Source organism: Triturus cristatus, chromosome 6 (assembly GCF_964204655.1).
Source record: "Triturus cristatus chromosome 6, aTriCri1.1, whole genome shotgun sequence".
Classification (NCBI taxonomy): domain Eukaryota; kingdom Metazoa; phylum Chordata; class Amphibia; order Caudata; family Salamandridae; genus Triturus; species Triturus cristatus.
This window is the reverse complement of record NC_140589.1, coordinates 884700034-884717598: the sequence shown is the minus strand read 5'-3', so window position 1 is coordinate 884717598 and position 17565 is coordinate 884700034. Positions and strand designations below refer to the sequence as shown.

The 17565-nt window shown below is 45.7% G+C and overlaps 17 non-coding genes across 17 annotated transcripts; 8 read left to right on the top strand and 9 right to left on the bottom strand.

Moving 5' to 3' along the window:
* The first annotated feature begins 469 nt into the window (after nucleotides 1-469).
* TRNAR-ACG (transfer RNA arginine (anticodon ACG)) lies at nucleotides 470-542 on the top strand. The gene has a single exon. It is a non-coding gene; the product is annotated as a tRNA-Arg (tRNA).
* Nucleotides 543-1551: 1009 nt separating this feature from the next.
* On the bottom strand, nucleotides 1552-1658 carry LOC146820589 (U6 spliceosomal RNA). The gene has a single exon (XR_014965264.1). It is a non-coding gene; the product is annotated as a U6 spliceosomal RNA (small nuclear RNA).
* Nucleotides 1659-2434: 776 nt separating this feature from the next.
* On the top strand, nucleotides 2435-2507 carry TRNAR-ACG (transfer RNA arginine (anticodon ACG)). The gene has a single exon. It is a non-coding gene; the product is annotated as a tRNA-Arg (tRNA).
* Nucleotides 2508-3516: 1009 nt separating this feature from the next.
* On the bottom strand, nucleotides 3517-3623 carry LOC146820587 (U6 spliceosomal RNA). The gene has a single exon (XR_014965263.1). It is a non-coding gene; the product is annotated as a U6 spliceosomal RNA (small nuclear RNA).
* Nucleotides 3624-4401: 778 nt separating this feature from the next.
* TRNAR-ACG (transfer RNA arginine (anticodon ACG)) lies at nucleotides 4402-4474 on the top strand. Its single transcript has one exon. It is a non-coding gene; the product is annotated as a tRNA-Arg (tRNA).
* Nucleotides 4475-5483: 1009 nt separating this feature from the next.
* On the bottom strand, nucleotides 5484-5590 carry LOC146820585 (U6 spliceosomal RNA). The gene has a single exon (XR_014965262.1). It is a non-coding gene; the product is annotated as a U6 spliceosomal RNA (small nuclear RNA).
* A 515-nt stretch (nucleotides 5591-6105) lies between these two features.
* On the top strand, nucleotides 6106-6178 carry TRNAR-ACG (transfer RNA arginine (anticodon ACG)). The gene has a single exon. It is a non-coding gene; the product is annotated as a tRNA-Arg (tRNA).
* Nucleotides 6179-7187: 1009 nt separating this feature from the next.
* On the bottom strand, nucleotides 7188-7294 carry LOC146820583 (U6 spliceosomal RNA). Its single transcript, XR_014965261.1, has one exon. It is a non-coding gene; the product is annotated as a U6 spliceosomal RNA (small nuclear RNA).
* A 778-nt stretch (nucleotides 7295-8072) lies between these two features.
* TRNAR-ACG (transfer RNA arginine (anticodon ACG)) lies at nucleotides 8073-8145 on the top strand. The gene has a single exon. It is a non-coding gene; the product is annotated as a tRNA-Arg (tRNA).
* A 1009-nt stretch (nucleotides 8146-9154) lies between these two features.
* On the bottom strand, nucleotides 9155-9261 carry LOC146820581 (U6 spliceosomal RNA). Its single transcript, XR_014965415.1, has one exon. It is a non-coding gene; the product is annotated as a U6 spliceosomal RNA (small nuclear RNA).
* Nucleotides 9262-11132: 1871 nt separating this feature from the next.
* On the bottom strand, nucleotides 11133-11239 carry LOC146820580 (U6 spliceosomal RNA). The gene has a single exon (XR_014965260.1). It is a non-coding gene; the product is annotated as a U6 spliceosomal RNA (small nuclear RNA).
* Nucleotides 11240-12011: 772 nt separating this feature from the next.
* On the top strand, nucleotides 12012-12084 carry TRNAR-ACG (transfer RNA arginine (anticodon ACG)). Its single transcript has one exon. It is a non-coding gene; the product is annotated as a tRNA-Arg (tRNA).
* A 1009-nt stretch (nucleotides 12085-13093) lies between these two features.
* Nucleotides 13094-13200, bottom strand: LOC146820578 (U6 spliceosomal RNA). The gene has a single exon (XR_014965259.1). It is a non-coding gene; the product is annotated as a U6 spliceosomal RNA (small nuclear RNA).
* Nucleotides 13201-13982: 782 nt separating this feature from the next.
* On the top strand, nucleotides 13983-14055 carry TRNAR-ACG (transfer RNA arginine (anticodon ACG)). The gene has a single exon. It is a non-coding gene; the product is annotated as a tRNA-Arg (tRNA).
* A 1009-nt stretch (nucleotides 14056-15064) lies between these two features.
* On the bottom strand, nucleotides 15065-15171 carry LOC146820576 (U6 spliceosomal RNA). The gene has a single exon (XR_014965258.1). It is a non-coding gene; the product is annotated as a U6 spliceosomal RNA (small nuclear RNA).
* Nucleotides 15172-15943: 772 nt separating this feature from the next.
* On the top strand, nucleotides 15944-16016 carry TRNAR-ACG (transfer RNA arginine (anticodon ACG)). The gene has a single exon. It is a non-coding gene; the product is annotated as a tRNA-Arg (tRNA).
* A 1009-nt stretch (nucleotides 16017-17025) lies between these two features.
* Nucleotides 17026-17132, bottom strand: LOC146820574 (U6 spliceosomal RNA). Its single transcript, XR_014965257.1, has one exon. It is a non-coding gene; the product is annotated as a U6 spliceosomal RNA (small nuclear RNA).
* Between the last annotated feature and the right edge of the window lie 433 nt (nucleotides 17133-17565).

Below are 17565 nucleotides of genomic sequence, written 5' to 3'. Positions count from 1 at the left end.
GGTGAAGGGCTCTGAGAGTGGAAAGGCAGCATGCCTGGGTCCCTGGACAAGGTGAGCCTATGACAAGGTGTCTGAATTTTCGCCTGTATTGTAATATTAAACACTTTATTGTTGTACCCACCTGCTGATTAAGAAGTCCTCAAGATCAGCTCCACACAGACGTGGAACTGATGATGTTAATGCAGACTATTTAAGAAACTGAGGCTGATCTAAAACATTTCCTTGGATCTAGGACCATTTCGCCTGACTTTTAGGTCCTTCCTCCTCCTAAAGTCCTTTGTATAAGTTAGGAACACCTGACAGAACAGAATTTCAGGAGGTCCCTCAGGTGGGTTTACTTGTGTCTTCTGGTTGTGAGCAGTAAACATGGCTAAAAAGGTTGATGGAATGGTGTTTTAAAACACACACACACACACACACACACAATTTCTGGTCCTCTTAAGGACAAAAGTATGGGTGTACCTACATGGGGCCAGTGGCGCAATGGATAACGCGTCTGACTACGGATCAGAAGATTGTAGGTTTGATTCCTATCTGGCTCGAAAGGGTCATAGGTCCATGTTTTATGGTATTCCTGTGGAATTCTTATTTACCTCAGACTTGTTGTAGGTTCAATATTCTCGAGCACGACTCATCCAGCAGTCGTTCCATGGTAGGGCTGCAGTAATAGGACCACGGCTAGTTAAAAGTTTCCCATTTGCTGCTGGATTCTATGTGAAGGCCGTCATGTAGTGTGCTGCTTTTGTATTTCAACATGGGTCTCTGAGTCTCTAAACTAGGAAAAAATCTTGTTGAGAAAAGTGTGTGTGAGAGGATCTGTGGGTGCAGGCAGGTGTGTGCACTTGAGTGCTGACCCATTTACATGTGTGAGAGAGACAAGCAAATTGCCTGTGGGATGTAGGCCTACAACTGGAACCAAGCAGCCAGGCATAACCACAGGTAAGGAGAGAGGAAGGCAGTTCATTATTAGAGCAGGATCATGAGCATCTTGCCCTGCTCCCTTCTGCCCTGATCGGCCACGATCGGCCAATACCTCTCTATTAGGGTGGAGGGTGAACATTTCTTGGACCTCAGAAACTGAGGGATGCAGGCCCAATATGTCCTCCAAGGGCCTAGAGGACCCGGTGCCCAATCATGCCTTGTGTTTTTCAGCTTACCCGACCAATTTGGTTGCAAGGCGGATTTTAACATTACTGCTGAAAAGGGACTCCCAGACAGCCCTGAGGCCATCATTTGCATAGGCCCTCCCCTTCTCTTTGTCTTGCTTCCCACAAAGCAACGCATCGCTGGCAGCAGTATAGATTTGGGGGTTGTGAAGAATAATGACAGGGAGGCTGAAGAAGAGAAAGAAAAGTCCCAGAAGTCCTGCAGGCTTCCTTGCTAAATGCAGCTGGACACATAGAGTGCACCTTCTTTACTGCGAGGTAAATACATTAAAAATGTTGAGGAGAGAAAAATTGAAAAATACATATTAGGAGGAAAGCACTGGAACCTGCTTTATTATTTCAATTAGTCTTGAAAACATAGAACATTTCTCTCCTGAAAGCTGGTAAAAATATGGAACGCTTCACGAATTTGCGTGTCATCCTTGCGCAGGGGCCATGCTAATCTTCTCTGTATCGTTCCAATTTTAGTATATGTGCTGCCGAAGCGAGCACACTTCATTGATGAACCTACAATGTTTATAAACTCTCTAAATCTACAGTCTCTAGACATAGGGTGGCCTGGCAGAGATGCTCGGATGGCCTGTAAGCATTCAAATCTGAGCCAATGGGCAAAAATGAATGAAGAGTAACAATCCATTATTCTTCACTGCATTTGTGGTCCAAGACTTCACCAATTGGAAGTATGTAGATTATGCCAGGGTTGCAAAGGCTCATGGTTCAGGCTACAGACAAGGAACATTGTGACATCAAGCTGCCTGTGGAACAGTGATATTAGAGGTGAAACAGCTGCACAGTAGGTTAGGTGAAGGGCTCTGAGAGTGGAAAGGCAGCATGCCTGGGTCCCTGGACAAGGTGAGCCTATGACAAGGTGTCTGAATTTTCGCCTGTATTGTAATATTAAACACTTTATTGTTGTACCCGCCTGCTGATTAAGAAGTCCTCAAGATCAGCTCCACACAGACGTGGAACTGATGATGTTAATGCAGACTATTTAAGAAACTGAGGCTGATCTAAAACATTTCCTTGGATCTAGGACCATTTCGCCTGACTTTTAGGTCCTTCCTCCTCCTAAAGTCCTTTGTATAAGTTAGGAACACCTGACAGAACAGAATTTCAGGAGGTCCCTCAGGTGGGTTTACTTGTGTCTTCTGGTTGTGAGCAGTAAACATGGCTAAAAAGGTTGATGGAATGGTGTTTTAAAACACACACACACACACACACACAATTTCTGGTCCTCTTAAGGACAAAAGTATGGGTGTACCTACATGGGGCCAGTGGCGCAATGGATAACGCGTCTGACTACGGATCAGAAGATTGTAGGTTCGACTCCTATCTGGCTCGAAAGGGTCATAGGTCCCTGTTTTATGGTATTCCTGTGAAATTCTTATTTACCTCAGACTTGTTGTAGGTTCAATATTCTTGAGCACGACTCATCCAGCAGTCGTTCCATGGTAGGGCTGCAGTAATAGGACCACGGCTGGTTAAAAGTTTCCCATTTGCTGCTGGATTCTATGTGAAGGCCGTCATGTGGTGTGCTGCTTTTGTATTTCAACATGGGTCTCTGAGTCTCTAAACTAGGAAAAAATCTTGTTGAGAAAAGTGTGTGTGAGAGGATCTGTGGGTGCAGGCAGGTGTGTGCACTTGAGTGCTGACCCATTTACATGTGTGAGAGAGACAAGCAAATTGCCTGTGGGATGTAGGCCTACAACTGGAACCAAGCAGCCAGGCATAACCACAGGTAAGGAGAGAGGAAGGCAGTTCATTATTAGAGCAGGATCATGAGCATCTTGCCCTGCTCCCTTCTGCCCCGATCGGCCACGATCGGCCAAGACGTCTCTATTAGGGTGGAGGGTGAACATTTCTTGGACCTCAGAAACTGAGGGATGCAGGCCCAATATGTCCTCCAAGGGCCTAGAGGACCCGGTGCCCAATCATGCCTGGTGTTTTTCAGCTTACCCGACCAATCTGGTTGCAAGGCGGATTTTAACAGTACTGCTGAAAAGGGACTCCCAGACAGCCCTGAGGCCATCATTTGCATAGGCCCTCCCCTTCTCTTTGTCTTGCTTCCCACAAAGCAACGCATCGCTGGCAGCAGTATAGATTTGGGGGTTGTGAAGAATAATGACAGGGAGGCTGAAGAAGAGAAAGAAAAGTCCCAGAAGTCCTGCAGGCTTCCTTGCTAAATGCAGCTGGACACATAGAGTGCACCTTCTTTACTGCGAGGTAAATACATTAAAAATGTTGAGGAGAGAAAAATTGAAAAATACATATTAGGAGGAAAGCACTGGAACCTGCTTTATTATTTCAATTAGTCTTGAAAACATAGAACATTTCTCTCCTGAAAGCTGGTAAAAATATGGAACGCTTCACGAATTTGCGTGTCATCCTTGCGCAGGGGCCATGCTAATCTTCTCTGTATCGTTCCAATTTTAGTATATGTGCTGCCGAAGCGAGCACACTTTATTGATGAACCTACAATGTTTATAAACTCTCTAAATCTACAGTCTCTAGACATAGGGTGGCCTGGCAGAGATGCTCGGATGGCCTGTAAGCATTCAAATCTGAGCCAATGGGCAAAAATGAATGAAGAGTAACAATCCATTATTCTTCACTGCATTTGTGGTCCAAGACTTCACCAATTGGAAGTATGTAGATTATGCCAGGGTTGCAAAGGCTCATGGTTCAGGCTACAGACAAGGAACATTGTGACATCACGCTGCCTGTGGAACAGTGATATTAGAGGTGAAACAGCTGCACAGTAGGTTAGGTGAAGGGCTCTGAGAGTGGAAAGGCAGCATGCCTGGGTCCCTGGACAAGGTGAGCCTATGACAAGGTGTCTGAATTTTCGCCTGTATTGTAATATTAAACACTTTATTGTTGTACCCGCCTGCTGATTAAGAAGTCCTCAAGATCAGCTCCACACAGACGTGGAACTGATGATGTTAATGCAGACTATTTAAGAAACTGAGGCTGATCTAAAACATTTCCTTGGATCTAGGACCATTTCGCCTGACTTTTAGGTCCTTCCTCCTCCTAAAGTCCTTTGTATAAGTTAGGAACACCTGACAGAACAGAATTTCAAGAGGTCCCTCAGGTGGGTTTACTTGTGTCTTCTGGTTGTGAGCAGTAAACATGGCTAAAAAGGTTGATGGAATGGTGTTTTAAAACACACACACACACACACACACACAATTTCTGGTCCTCTTAAGGACAAAAGTATGGGTGTACCTACATGGGGCCAGTGGCGCAATGGATAACGCGTCTGACTACGGATCAGAAGATTGTAGGTTTGATTCCTATCTGGCTCGAAAGGGTCATAGGTCCATGTTTTATGGTATTCCTGTGGAATTCTTATTTACCTCAGACTTGTTGTAGGTTCAATATTCTCGAGCACGACTCATCCAGCAGTCGTTCCATGGTAGGGCTGCAGTAATAGGACCACGGCTGGTTAAAAGTTTCCCATTTGCTGCTGGATTCTATGTGAAGGCCGTCATGTGGTGTGCTGCTTTTGTATTTCAACATGGGTCTCTGAGTCTCTAAACTAGGAAAAAATCTTGTTGAGAAAAGTGTGTGTGAGAGGATCTGTGGGTGCAGGCAGGTGTGTGCACTTGAGTGCTGACCCATTTACATGTGTGAGAGAGACAAGCAAATTGCCTGTGGGATGTAGGCCTACAACTGGAACCAAGCAGCCAGGCATAACCACAGGTAAGGAGAGAGGAAGGCAGTTCATTATTAGAGCAGGATCATGAGCATCTTGCCCTGCTCCCTTCTGCCCCGATCGGCCACGATCGGCCAAGACCTCTCTATTAGGGTGGAGGGTGAACATTTCTTGGACCTCAGAAACTGAGGGATGCAGGCCCAATATGTCCTCCAAGGGCCTAGAGGACCCGGTGCCCAATCATGCCTGGTGTTTTTCGGCTTACCCGACCAATCTGGTTGCAAGGCGGATTTTAACAGTACTGCTGAAAAGGGACTCCCAGACAGCCCTGAGGCCATCATTTGCATAGGCCCTCCCCTTCTCTTTGTCTTGCTTCCCACAAAGCAACGCATCGCTGGCAGCAGTATAGATTTGGGGGTTGTGAAGAATAATGACAGGGAGGCTGAAGAAGAGAAAGAAAAGTCCCAGAAGTCCTGCAGGCTTCCTTGCTAAATGCAGCTGGACACATAGAGTGCACCTTCTTTACTGCGAGGTAAATACATTAAAAATGTTGAGGAGAGAAAAATTGAAAAATACATATTAGGAGGAAAGCACTGGAACCTGCTTTATTATTTCAATTAGTCTTGAAAACATAGAACATTTCTCTCCTGAAAGCTGGTAAAAATATGGAACGCTTCACGAATTTGCGTGTCATCCTTGCGCAGGGGCCATGCTAATCTTCTCTGTATCGTTCCAATTTTAGTATATGTGCTGCCGAAGCGAGCACACTTCATTGATGAACCTACAATGTTTATAAACTCTCTAAATCTACAGTCTCTAGACATAGGGTGGCCTGGCAGAGATGCTCGGATGGCCTGTAAGCATTCAAATCTGAGCCAATGGGCAAAAATGAATGAAGAGTAACAATCCATTATTCTTCACTGCATTTGTGGTCCAAGACTTCACCAATTGGAAGTATGTAGATTATGCCAGGGTTGCAAAGGCTCATGGTTCAGGCTACAGACAAGGAACATTGTGACATCACGCTGCCTGTGGAACAGTGATATTAGAGGTGAAACAGCTGCACAGTAGGTTAGGTGAAGGGCTCTGAGAGTGGAAAGGCAGCATGCCTGGGTCCCTGGACAAGGTGAGCCTATGACAAGGTGTCTGAATTTTCACCTGTATTGTAATATTAAACACTTTATTGTTGTACCCGCCTGCTGATTAAGAAGTCCTCAAGATCAGCTCCACACACACAATTTCTGGTCCTCTTAAGGACAAAAGTATGGGTTTACCTAGATGGGGCCAGTGGCGCAATGGATAACGTGTCTGACTACGGATCAGAAGATTGTAGGTTCGACTCCTATCTGGCTCGAAAGGGTCATAGGTCCCTGTTTTATGGTATTCCTGTGGAATTCTTATTTACCTCAGACTTGTTGTAGGTTCAATATTCTTGAGCACGACTCATCCAGCAGTCGTTCCATGGTAGGGCTGCAGTAATAGGACCACGGCTGGTTAAAAGTTTCCCATTTGCTGCTGGATTCTATGTGAAGGCCGTCATGTGGTGTGCTGCTTTTGTATTTCAACATGGGTCTCTGAGTCTCTAAACTAGGAAAAAATCTTGTTGAGAAAAGTGTGTGTGAGAGGATCTGTGGGTGCAGGCAGGTGTGTGCACTTGAGTGCTGACCCATTTACATGTGTGAGAGAGACAAGCAAATTGCCTGTGGGATGTAGGCCTACAACTGGAACCAAGCAGCCAGGCATAACCACAGGTAAGGAGAGAGGAAGGCAGTTCATTATTAGAGCAGGATCATGAGCATCTTGCCCTGCTCCCTTCTGCCCCGATCGGCCACGATCGGCCAAGACGTCTCTATTAGGGTGGAGGGTGAACATTTCTTGGACCTCAGAAACTGAGGGATGCAGGCCCAATATGTCCTCCAAGGGCCTAGAGGACCCGGTGCCCAATCATGCCTGGTGTTTTTCAGCTTACCCGACCAATCTGGTTGCAAGGCGGATTTTAACAGTACTGCTGAAAAGGGACTCCCAGACAGCCCTGAGGCCATCATTTGCATAGGCCCTCCCCTTCTCTTTGTCTTGCTTCCCACAAAGCAACGCATCGCTGGCAGCAGTATAGATTTGGGGGTTGTGAAGAATAATGACAGGGAGGCTGAAGAAGAGAAAGAAAAGTCCCAGAAGTCCTGCAGGCTTCCTTGCTAAATGCAGCTGGACACATAGAGTGCACCTTCTTTACTGCGAGGTAAATACATTAAAAATGTTGAGGAGAGAAAAATTGAAAAATACATATTAGGAGGAAAGCACTGGAACCTGCTTTATTATTTCAATTAGTCTTGAAAACATAGAACATTTCTCTCCTGAAAGCTGGTAAAAATATGGAACGCTTCACGAATTTGCGTGTCATCCTTGCGCAGGGGCCATGCTAATCTTCTCTGTATCGTTCCAATTTTAGTATATGTGCTGCCGAAGCGAGCACACTTCATTGATGAACCTACAATGTTTATAAACTCTCTAAATCTACAGTCTCTAGACATAGGGTGGCCTGGCAGAGATGCTCGGATGGCCTGTAAGCATTCAAATCTGAGCCAATGGGCAAAAATGAATGAAGAGTAACAATCCATTATTCTTCACTGCATTTGTGGTCCAAGACTTCACCAATTGGAAGTATGTAGATTATGCCAGGGTTGCAAAGGCTCATGGTTCAGGCTACAGACAAGGAACATTGTGACATCACGCTGCCTGTGGAACAGTGATATTAGAGGTGAAACAGCTGCACAGTAGGTTAGGTGAAGGGCTCTGAGAGTGGAAAGGCAGCATGCCTGGGTCCCTGGACAAGGTGAGCCTATGACAAGGTGTCTGAATTTTCACCTGTATTGTAATATTAAACACTTTATTGTTGTACCCGCCTGCTGATTAAGAAGTCCTCAAGATCAGCTCCACACAGACGTGGAACTGATGATGTTAATGCAGACTATTTAAGAAACTGAGGCTGATCTAAAACATTTCCTTGGATCTAGGACCATTTCGCCTGACTTTTAGGTCCTTCCTCCTCCTAAAGTCCTTTGTATAAGTTAGGAACACCTGACAGAACAGAATTTCAGGAGGTCCCTCAGGTGGGTTTACTTGTGTCTTCTGGTTGTGAGCAGTAAACATGGCTAAAAAGGTTGATGGAATGGTGTTTTAAAACACACACACACACACACACACACAATTTCTGGTCCTCTTAAGGACAAAAGTATGGGTGTACCTACATGGGGCCAGTGGCGCAATGGATAACGTGTCTGACTACGGATCAGAAGATTGTAGGTTCGACTCCTATCTGGCTCGAAAGGGTCATAGGTCCCTGTTTTATGGTATTCCTGTGGAATTCTTATTTACCTCAGACTTGTTGTAGGTTCAATATTCTTGAGCACGACTCATCCAGCAGTCGTTCCATGGTAGGGCTGCAGTAATAGGACCACGGCTGGTTAAAAGTTTCCCATTTGCTGCTGGATTCTATGTGAAGGCCGTCATGTGGTGTGCTGCTTTTGTATTTCAACATGGGTCTCTGAGTCTCTAAACTAGGAAAAAATCTTGTTGAGAAAAGTGTGTGTGAGAGGATCTGTGGGTGCAGGCAGGTGTGTGCACTTGAGTGCTGACCCATTTACATGTGTGAGAGAGACAAGCAAATTGCCTGTGGGATGTAGGCCTACAACTGGAACCAAGCAGCCAGGCATAACCACAGGTAAGGAGAGAGGAAGGCAGTTCATTATTAGAGCAGGATCATGAGCATCTTGCCCTGCTCCCTTTTGCCCCGATCGGCCACGATCGGCCAAGACCTCTCTATTAGGGTGGAGGGTGAACATTTCTTGGACCTCAGAAACTGAGGGATGCAGGCCCAATATGTCCTCCAAGGGCCTAGAGGACCCGGTGCCCAATCATGCCTGGTATTTTTCAGCTTACCAGACCAATCTGGTTGCAAGGCGGATTTTAACAGTACTGCTGAAAAGGGACTCCCAGACAGCCCTGAGGCCATCATTTGCATAGGCCCTCCCCTTCTCTTTGTCTTGCTTCCCACAAAGCAACGCATCGCTGGCAGCAGTATAGATTTGGGGGTTGTGAAGAATAATGACAGGGAGGCTGAAGAAGAGAAAGAAAAGTCCCAGAAGTCCTGCAGGCTTCCTTGCTAAATGCAGCTGGACACATAGAGTGCACCTTCTTTACTGCGAGGTAAATACATTAAAAATGTTGAGGAGAGAAAAATTGAAAAATACATATTAGGAGGAAAGCACTGGAACCTGCTTTATTATTTCAATTAGTCTTGAAAACATAGAACATTTCTCTCCTGAAAGCTGGTAAAAATATGGTACGCTTCACGAATTTGCGTGTCATCCTTGCGCAGGGGCCATGCTAATCTTCTCTGTATCGTTCCAATTTTAGTATATGTGCTGCCGAAGCGAGCACACTTCAGTGATGAACCTACAATGTTTATAAACTCTCTAAATCTACAGTCTCTAGACATAGGGTGGCCTGGCAGAGATGCTCGGATGGCCTGTAAGCATTCAAATCTGAGCCAATGGGCAAAAATGAATGAAGAGTAACAATCCATTATTCTTCACTGCATTTGTGGTCCAAGACTTCACCAATTGGAAGTATGTAGATTATGCCAGGGTTGCAAAGGCTCATGGTTCAGGCTACAGACAAGGAACATTGTGACATCACGCTGCCTGTGGAACAGTGATATTAGAGGTGAAACAGCTGCACAGTAGGTTAGGTGAAGGGCTCTGAGAGTGGAAAGGCAGCATGCCTGGGTCCCTGGACAAGGTGAGCCTATGACAAGGTGTCTGAATTTTCGCCTGTATTGTAATATTAAACACTTTATTGTTGTACCCGCCTGCTGATTAAGAAGTCCTCAAGATCAGCTCCACACAGACGTGGAACTGATGATGTTAATGCAGACTATTTAAGAAACTGAGGCTGATCTAAAACATTTCCTTGGATCTAGGACCATTTCGCCTGACTTTTAGGTCCTTCCTCCTCCTAAAGTCCTTTGTATAAGTTAGGAACACCTGACAGAACAGAATTTCAGGAGGTCCCTCAGGTGGGTTTACTTGTGTCTTCTGGTTGTGAGCAGTAAACATGGCTAAAAAGGTTGATGGAATGGTGTTTTAAAACACACACACACACACACACACACACACACACACACAATTTCTGGTCCTCTTAAGGACAAAAGTATGGGTGTACCTACATGGGGCCAGTGGCGCAATGGATAACGCGTCTGACTACGGATCAGACGATTGTAGGTTTGATTCCTATCTGGCTCGAAAGGGTCATAGGTCCCTGTTTATGGTATTCCTGTGGAATTCTTATTTACCTCAGACTTGTTGTAGGTTCAATATTCTCGAGCACGACTCATCCAGCAGTCGTTCCATGGTAGGGCTGCAGTAATAGGACCACGGCTAGTTAAAAGTTTCCCATTTGCTGCTGGATTCTATGTGAAGGCCGTCATGTGGTGTGCTGCTTTTGTATTTCAACATGGGTCTCTGAGTCTCTAAACTAGGAAAAAATCTTGTTGAGAAAAGTGTGTGTGAGAGGATCTGTGGGTGCAGGCAGGTGTGTGCACTTGAGTGCTGACCCATTTACATGTGTGAGAGAGACAAGCAAATTGCCTGTGGGATGTAGGCCTACAACTGGAACCAAGCAGCCAGGCATAACCACAGGTAAGGAGAGAGGAAGGCAGTTCACTATTAGAGCAGGATCATGAGCATCTTGCCCTGCTCCCTTCTGCCCCGATCGGCCACGATCGGCCAAGACCTCTCTATTAGGGTGGAGGGTGAACATTTCTTGGACCTCAGAAACTGAGGGATGCAGGCCCAATATGTCCTCCAAGGGCCTAGAGGACCCGGTGCCCAATCATGCCTGGTGTTTTTCAGCTTACCCGACCAATCTGGTTGCAAGGCGGATTTTAACAGTACTGCTGAAAAGGGACTCCCAGACAGCCCTGAGGCCATCATTTGCATAGGCCCTCCCCTTCTCTTTGTCTTGCTTCCCACAAAGCAACGCATCGCTGGCAGCAGTATAGATTTGGGGGTTGTGAAGAATAATGACAGGGAGGCTGAAGAAGAGAAAGAAAAGTCCCAGAAGTCCTGCAGGCTTCCTTGCTAAATGCAGCTGGACACATAGAGTGCACCTTCTTTACTGCGAGGTAAATACATTAAAAATGTTGAGGAGAGAAAAATTGAAAAATACATATTAGGAGGAAAGCACTGGAACCTGCTTTATTATTTCAATTAGTCTTGAAAACATAGAACATTTCTCTCCTGAAAGCTGGTAAAAATATGGAACGCTTCACGAATTTGCGTGTCATCCTTGCGCAGGGGCCATGCTAATCTTCTCTGTATCGTTCCAATTTTAGTATATGTGCTGCCGAAGCGAGCACACTTCATTGATGAACCTACAATGTTTATAAACTCTCTAAATCTACAGTCTCTAGACATAGGGTGGCCTGGCAGAGATGCTCGGATGGCCTGTAAGCATTCAAATCTGAGCCAATGGGCAAAAATGAATGAAGAGTAACAATCCATTATTCTTCACTGCATTTGTGGTCCAAGACTTCACCAATTGGAAGTATGTAGATTATGCCAGGGTTGCAAAGGCTCATGGTTCAGGCTACAGACAAGGAACATTGTGACATCACGCTGCCTGTGGAACAGTGATATTAGAGGTGAAACAGCTGCACAGTAGGTTAGGTGAAGGGCTCTGAGAGTGGAAAGGCAGCATGCCTGGGTCCCTGGACAAGGTGAGCCTATGACAAGGTGTCTGAATTTTCGCCTGTATTGTAATATTAAACACTTTATTGTTGTACCCGCCTGCTGATTAAGAAGTCCTCAAGATCAGCTCCACACAGACGTGGAACTGATGATGTTAATGCAGACTATTTAAGAAACTGAGGCTGATCTAAAACATTTCCTTGGATCTAGGACCATTTCGCCTGACTTTTAGGTCCTTCCTCCTCCTAAAGTCCTTTGTATAAGTTAGGAACACCTGACAGAACAGAATTTCAGGAGGTCCCTCAGGTGGGTTTACTTGTGTCTTCTGGTTGTGAGCAGTAAACATGGCTAAAAAGGTTGATGGAATGGTGTTTTAAAACACACACACACACACACAATTTCTGGTCCTCTTAAGGACAAAAGTATGGGTGTACCTACATGGGGCCAGTGGCGCAATGGATAACGCGTCTGACTACGGATCAGAAGATTGTAGGTTCGATTCCTATCTGGCTCGAAAGGGTCATAGGTCCCTGTTTTATGGTATTCCTGTGGAATTCTTATTTACCTCAGACTTGTTGTAGGTTCAATATTCTCGAGCACGACTCATCCAGCAGTCGTTCCATGGTAGGGCTGCAGTAATAGGACCACGGCTAGTTAAAAGTTTCCCATTTGCTGCTGGATTCTATGTGAAGGCCGTCATGTGGTGTGCTGCTTTTGTATTTCAACATGGGTCTCTGAGTCTCTAAACTAGGAAAAAATCTTGTTGAGAAAAGTGTGTGTGAGAGGATCTGTGGGTGCAGGCAGGTGTGTGCACTTGAGTGCTGACCCATTTACATGTGTGAGAGAGACAAGCAAATTGCCTGTGGGATGTAGGCCTACAACTGGAACCAAGCAGCCAGGCATAACCACAGGTAAGGAGAGAGGAAGGCAGTTCATTATTAGAGCAGGATCATGAGCATCTTGCCCTGCTCCCTTCTGCCCCGATCGGCCACGATCGGCCAAGACCTCTCTATTAGGGTGGAGGGTGAACATTTCTTGGACCTCAGAAACTGAGGGATGCAGGCCCAATATGTCCTCCAAGGGCCTAGAGGACCCGGTGCCCAATCATGCCTGGTGTTTTTCAGCTTACCCGACCAATCTGGTTGCAAGGCGGATTTTAACAGTACTGCTGAAAAGGGACTCCCAGACAGCCCTGAGGCCATCATTTGCATAGGCCCTCCCCTTCTCTTTGTCTTGCTTCCCACAAAGCAACGCATCGCTGGCAGCAGTATAGATTTGGGGGTTGTGAAGAATAATGACAGGGAGGCTGAAGAAGAGAAAGAAAAGTCCCAGAAGTCCTGCAGGCTTCCTTGCTAAATGCAGCTGGACACATAGAGTGCACCTTCTTTACTGCGAGGTAAATACATTAAAAATGTTGAGGAGAGAAAAATTGAAAAATACATATTAGGAGGAAAGCACTGGAACCTGCTTTATTATTTCAATTAGTCTTGAAAACATAGAACATTTCTCTCCTGAAAGCTGGTAAAAATATGGAACGCTTCACGAATTTGCGTGTCATCCTTGCGCAGGGGCCATGCTAATCTTCTCTGTATCGTTCCAATTTTAGTATATGTGCTGCCGAAGCGAGCACACTTCATTGATGAACCTACAATGTTTATAAACTCTCTAAATCTACAGTCTCTAGACATAGGGTGGCGTGGCAGAGATGCTCGGATGGCCTGTAAGCATTCAAATCTGAGCCAATGGGCAAAAATGAATGAAGAGTAACAATCCATTATTCTTCACTGCATTTGTGGTCCAAGACTTCACCAATTGGAAGTATGTAGATTATGCCAGGGTTGCAAAGGCTCATGGTTCAGGCTACAGACAAGGAACATTGTGACATCACGCTGCCTGTGGAACAGTGATATTAGAGGTGAAACAGCTGCACAGTAGGTTAGGTGAAGGGCTCTGAGAGTGGAAAGGCAGCATGCCTGGGTCCCTGGACAAGGTGAGCCTATGACAAGGTGTCTGAATTTTCGCCTGTATTGTAATATTAAACACTTTATTGTTGTACCCGCCTGCTGATTAAGAAGTCCGCAAGATCAGCTCCACACAGACGTGGAACTGATGATGTTAATGCAGACTATTTAAGAAACTGAGGCTGATCTAAAACATTTCCTTGGATCTAGGACCATTTCGCCTGACTTTTAGGTCCTTCCTCCTCCTAAAGTCCTTTGTATAAGTTAGGAACACCTGACAGAACAGAATTTCAGGAGGTCCCTCAGGTGGGTTTACTTGTGTCTTCTGGTTGTGAGCAGTAAACATGGCTAAAAAGGTTGATGGAATGGTGTTTTAAAACACACACACACACACACACACACACACAATTTCTGGTCCTCTTAAGGACAAAAGTATGGGTGTACCTACATGGGGCCGGTGGCGCAATGGATAACGCGTCTGACTACGGATCAGAAGATTGTAGGTTCGACTCCTATCTGGCTCGAAAGGGTCATAGGTCCCTGTTTTATGGTATTCCTGTGGAATTCTTATTTACCTCAGACTTGTTGTAGGTTCAATATTCTTGAGCACGACTCATCCAGCAGTCGTTCCATGGTAGGGCTGCAGTAATAGGACCACGGCTGGTTAAAAGTTTCCCATTTGCTGCTGGATTCTATGTGAAGGCCGTCATGTGGTGTGCTGCTTTTGTATTTCAACATGGGTCTCTGAGTCTCTAAACTAGGAAAAAATCTTGTTGAGAAAAGTGTGTGTGAGAGGATCTGTGGGTGCAGGCAGGTGTGTGCACTTGAGTGCTGACCCATTTACATGTGTGAGAGAGACAAGCAAATTGCCTGTGGGATGTAGGCCTACAACTGGAACCAAGCAGCCAGGCATAACCACAGGTAAGGAGAGAGGAAGGCAGTTCATTATTAGAGCAGGATCATGAGCATCTTGCCCTGCTCCCTTCTGCCCCGATCGGCCACGATCGGCCAAGACCTCTCTATTAGGGTGGAGGGTGAACATTTCTTGGACCTCAGAAACTGAGGGATGCAGGCCCAATATGTCCTCCAAGGGCCTAGAGGACCCGGTGCCCAATCATGCCTGGTGTTTTTCAGCTTACCCGACCAATCTGGTTGCAAGGCGGATTTTAACAGTACTGCTGAAAAGGGACTCCCAGACAGCCCTGAGGCCATCATTTGCATAGGCCCTCCCCTTCTCTTTGTCTTGCTTCCCACAAAGCAACGCATCGCTGGCAGCAGTATAGATTTGGGGGTTGTGAAGAATAATGACAGGGAGGCTGAAGAAGAGAAAGAAAAGTCCCAGAAGTCCTGCAGGCTTCCTTGCTAAATGCAGCTGGACACATAGAGTGCACCTTCTTTACTGCGAGGTAAATACATTAAAAATGTTGAGGAGAGAAAAATTGAAAAATACATATTAGGAGGAAAGCACTGGAACCTGCTTTATTATTTCAATTAGTCTTGAAAACATAGAACATTTCTCTCCTGAAAGCTGGTAAAAATATGGAACGCTTCACGAATTTGCGTGTCATCCTTGCGCAGGGGCCATGCTAATCTTCTCTGTATCGTTCCAATTTTAGTATATGTGCTGCCGAAGCGAGCACACTTCATTGATGAACCTACAATGTTTATAAACTCTCTAAATCTACAGTCTCTAGACATAGGGTGGCCTGGCAGAGATGCTCGGATGGCCTGTAAGCATTCAAATCTGAGCCAATGGGCAAAAATGAATGAAGAGTAACAATCCATTATTCTTCACTGCATTTGTGGTCCAAGACTTCACCAATTGGAAGTATGTAGATTATGCCAGGGTTGCAAAGGCTCATGGTTCAGGCTACAGACAAGGAACATTGTGACATCACGCTGCCTGTGGAACAGTGATATTAGAGGTGAAACAGCTGCACAGTAGGTTAGGTGAAGGGCTCTGAGAGTGGAAAGGCAGCATGCCTGGGTCCCTGGACAAGGTGAGCCTATGACAAGGTGTCTGAATTTTCGCCTGTATTGTAATATTAAACACTTTATTGTTGTACCCGCCTGCTGATTAAGAAGTCCTCAAGATCAGCTCCACACAGACGTGGAACTGATGATGTTAATGCAGACTATTTAAGAAACTGAGGCTGATCTAAAACATTTCCTTGGATCTAGGACCATTTCGCCTGACTTTTAGGTCCTTCCTCCTCCTAAAGTCCTTTGTATAAGTTAGGAACACCTGACAGAACAGAATTTCAGGAGGTCCCTCAGGTGGGTTTACTTGTGTCTTCTGGTTGTGAGCAGTAAACATGGCTAAAAAGGTTGATGGAATGGTGTTTTAAAACACACACACACACACACAATTTCTGGTCCTCTTAAGGACAAAAGTATGGGTGTACCTACATGGGGCCAGTGGCGCAATGGATAACGCGTCTGACTACGGATCAGAAGATTGTAGGTTCGATTCCTATCTGGCTCGAAAGGGTCATAGGTCCCTGTTTTATGGTATTCCTGTGGAATTCTTATTTACCTCAGACTTGTTGTAGGTTCAATATTCTCGAGCACGACTCATCCAGCAGTCGTTCCATGGTAGGGCTGCAGTAATAGGACCACGGCTAGTTAAAAGTTTCCCATTTGCTGCTGGATTCTATGTGAAGGCCGTCATGTGGTGTGCTGCTTTTGTATTTCAACATGGGTCTCTGAGTCTCTAAACTAGGAAAAAATCTTGTTGAGAAAAGTGTGTGTGAGAGGATCTGTGGGTGCAGGCAGGTGTGTGCACTTGAGTGCTGACCCATTTACATGTGTGAGAGAGACAAGCAAATTGCCTGTGGGATGTAGGCCTACAACTGGAACCAAGCAGCCAGGCATAACCACAGGTAAGGAGAGAGGAAGGCAGTTCATTATTAGAGCAGGATCATGAGCATCTTGCCCTGCTCCCTTCTGCCCCGATCGGCCACGATCGGCCAAGACCTCTCTATTAGGGTGGAGGGTGAACATTTCTTGGACCTCAGAAACTGAGGGATGCAGGCCCAATATGTCCTCCAAGGGCCTAGAGGACCCGGTGCCCAATCATGCCTGGTGTTTTTCAGCTTACCCGACCAATCTGGTTGCAAGGCGGATTTTAACAGTACTGCTGAAAAGGGACTCCCAGACAGCCCTGAGGCCATCATTTGCATAGGCCCTCCCCTTCTCTTTGTCTTGCTTCCCACAAAGCAACGCATCGCTGGCAGCAGTATAGATTTGGGGGTTGTGAAGAATAATGACAGGGAGGCTGAAGAAGAGAAAGAAAAGTCCCAGAAGTCCTGCAGGCTTCCTTGCTAAATGCAGCTGGACACATAGAGTGCACCTTCTTTACTGCGAGGTAAATACATTAAAAATGTTGAGGAGAGAAAAATTGAAAAATACATATTAGGAGGAAAGCACTGGAACCTGCTTTATTATTTCAATTAGTCTTGAAAACATAGAACATTTCTCTCCTGAAAGCTGGTAAAAATATGGAACGCTTCACGAATTTGCGTGTCATCCTTGCGCAGGGGCCATGCTAATCTTCTCTGTATCGTTCCAATTTTAGTATATGTGCTGCCGAAGCGAGCACACTTTATTGATGAACCTACAATGTTTATAAACTCTCTAAATCTACAGTCTCTAGACATAGGGTGGCCTGGCAGAGATGCTCGGATGGCCTGTAAGCATTCAAATCTGAGCCAATGGGCAAAAATGAATGAAGAGTAACAATCCATTATTCTTCACTGCATTTGTGGTCCAAGACTTCACCAATTGGAAGTATGTAGATTATGCCAGGGTTGCAAAGGCTCATGGTTCAGGCTACAGACAAGGAACATTGTGACATCACGCTGCCTGTGGAACAGTGATATTAGAGGTGAAACAGCTGCACAGTAGGTTAGGTGAAGGGCTCTGAGAGTGGAAAGGCAGCATGCCTGGGTCCCTGGACAAGGTGAGCCTATGACAAGGTGTCTGAATTTTCGCCTGTATTGTAATATTAAACACTTTATTGTTGTACCCGCCTG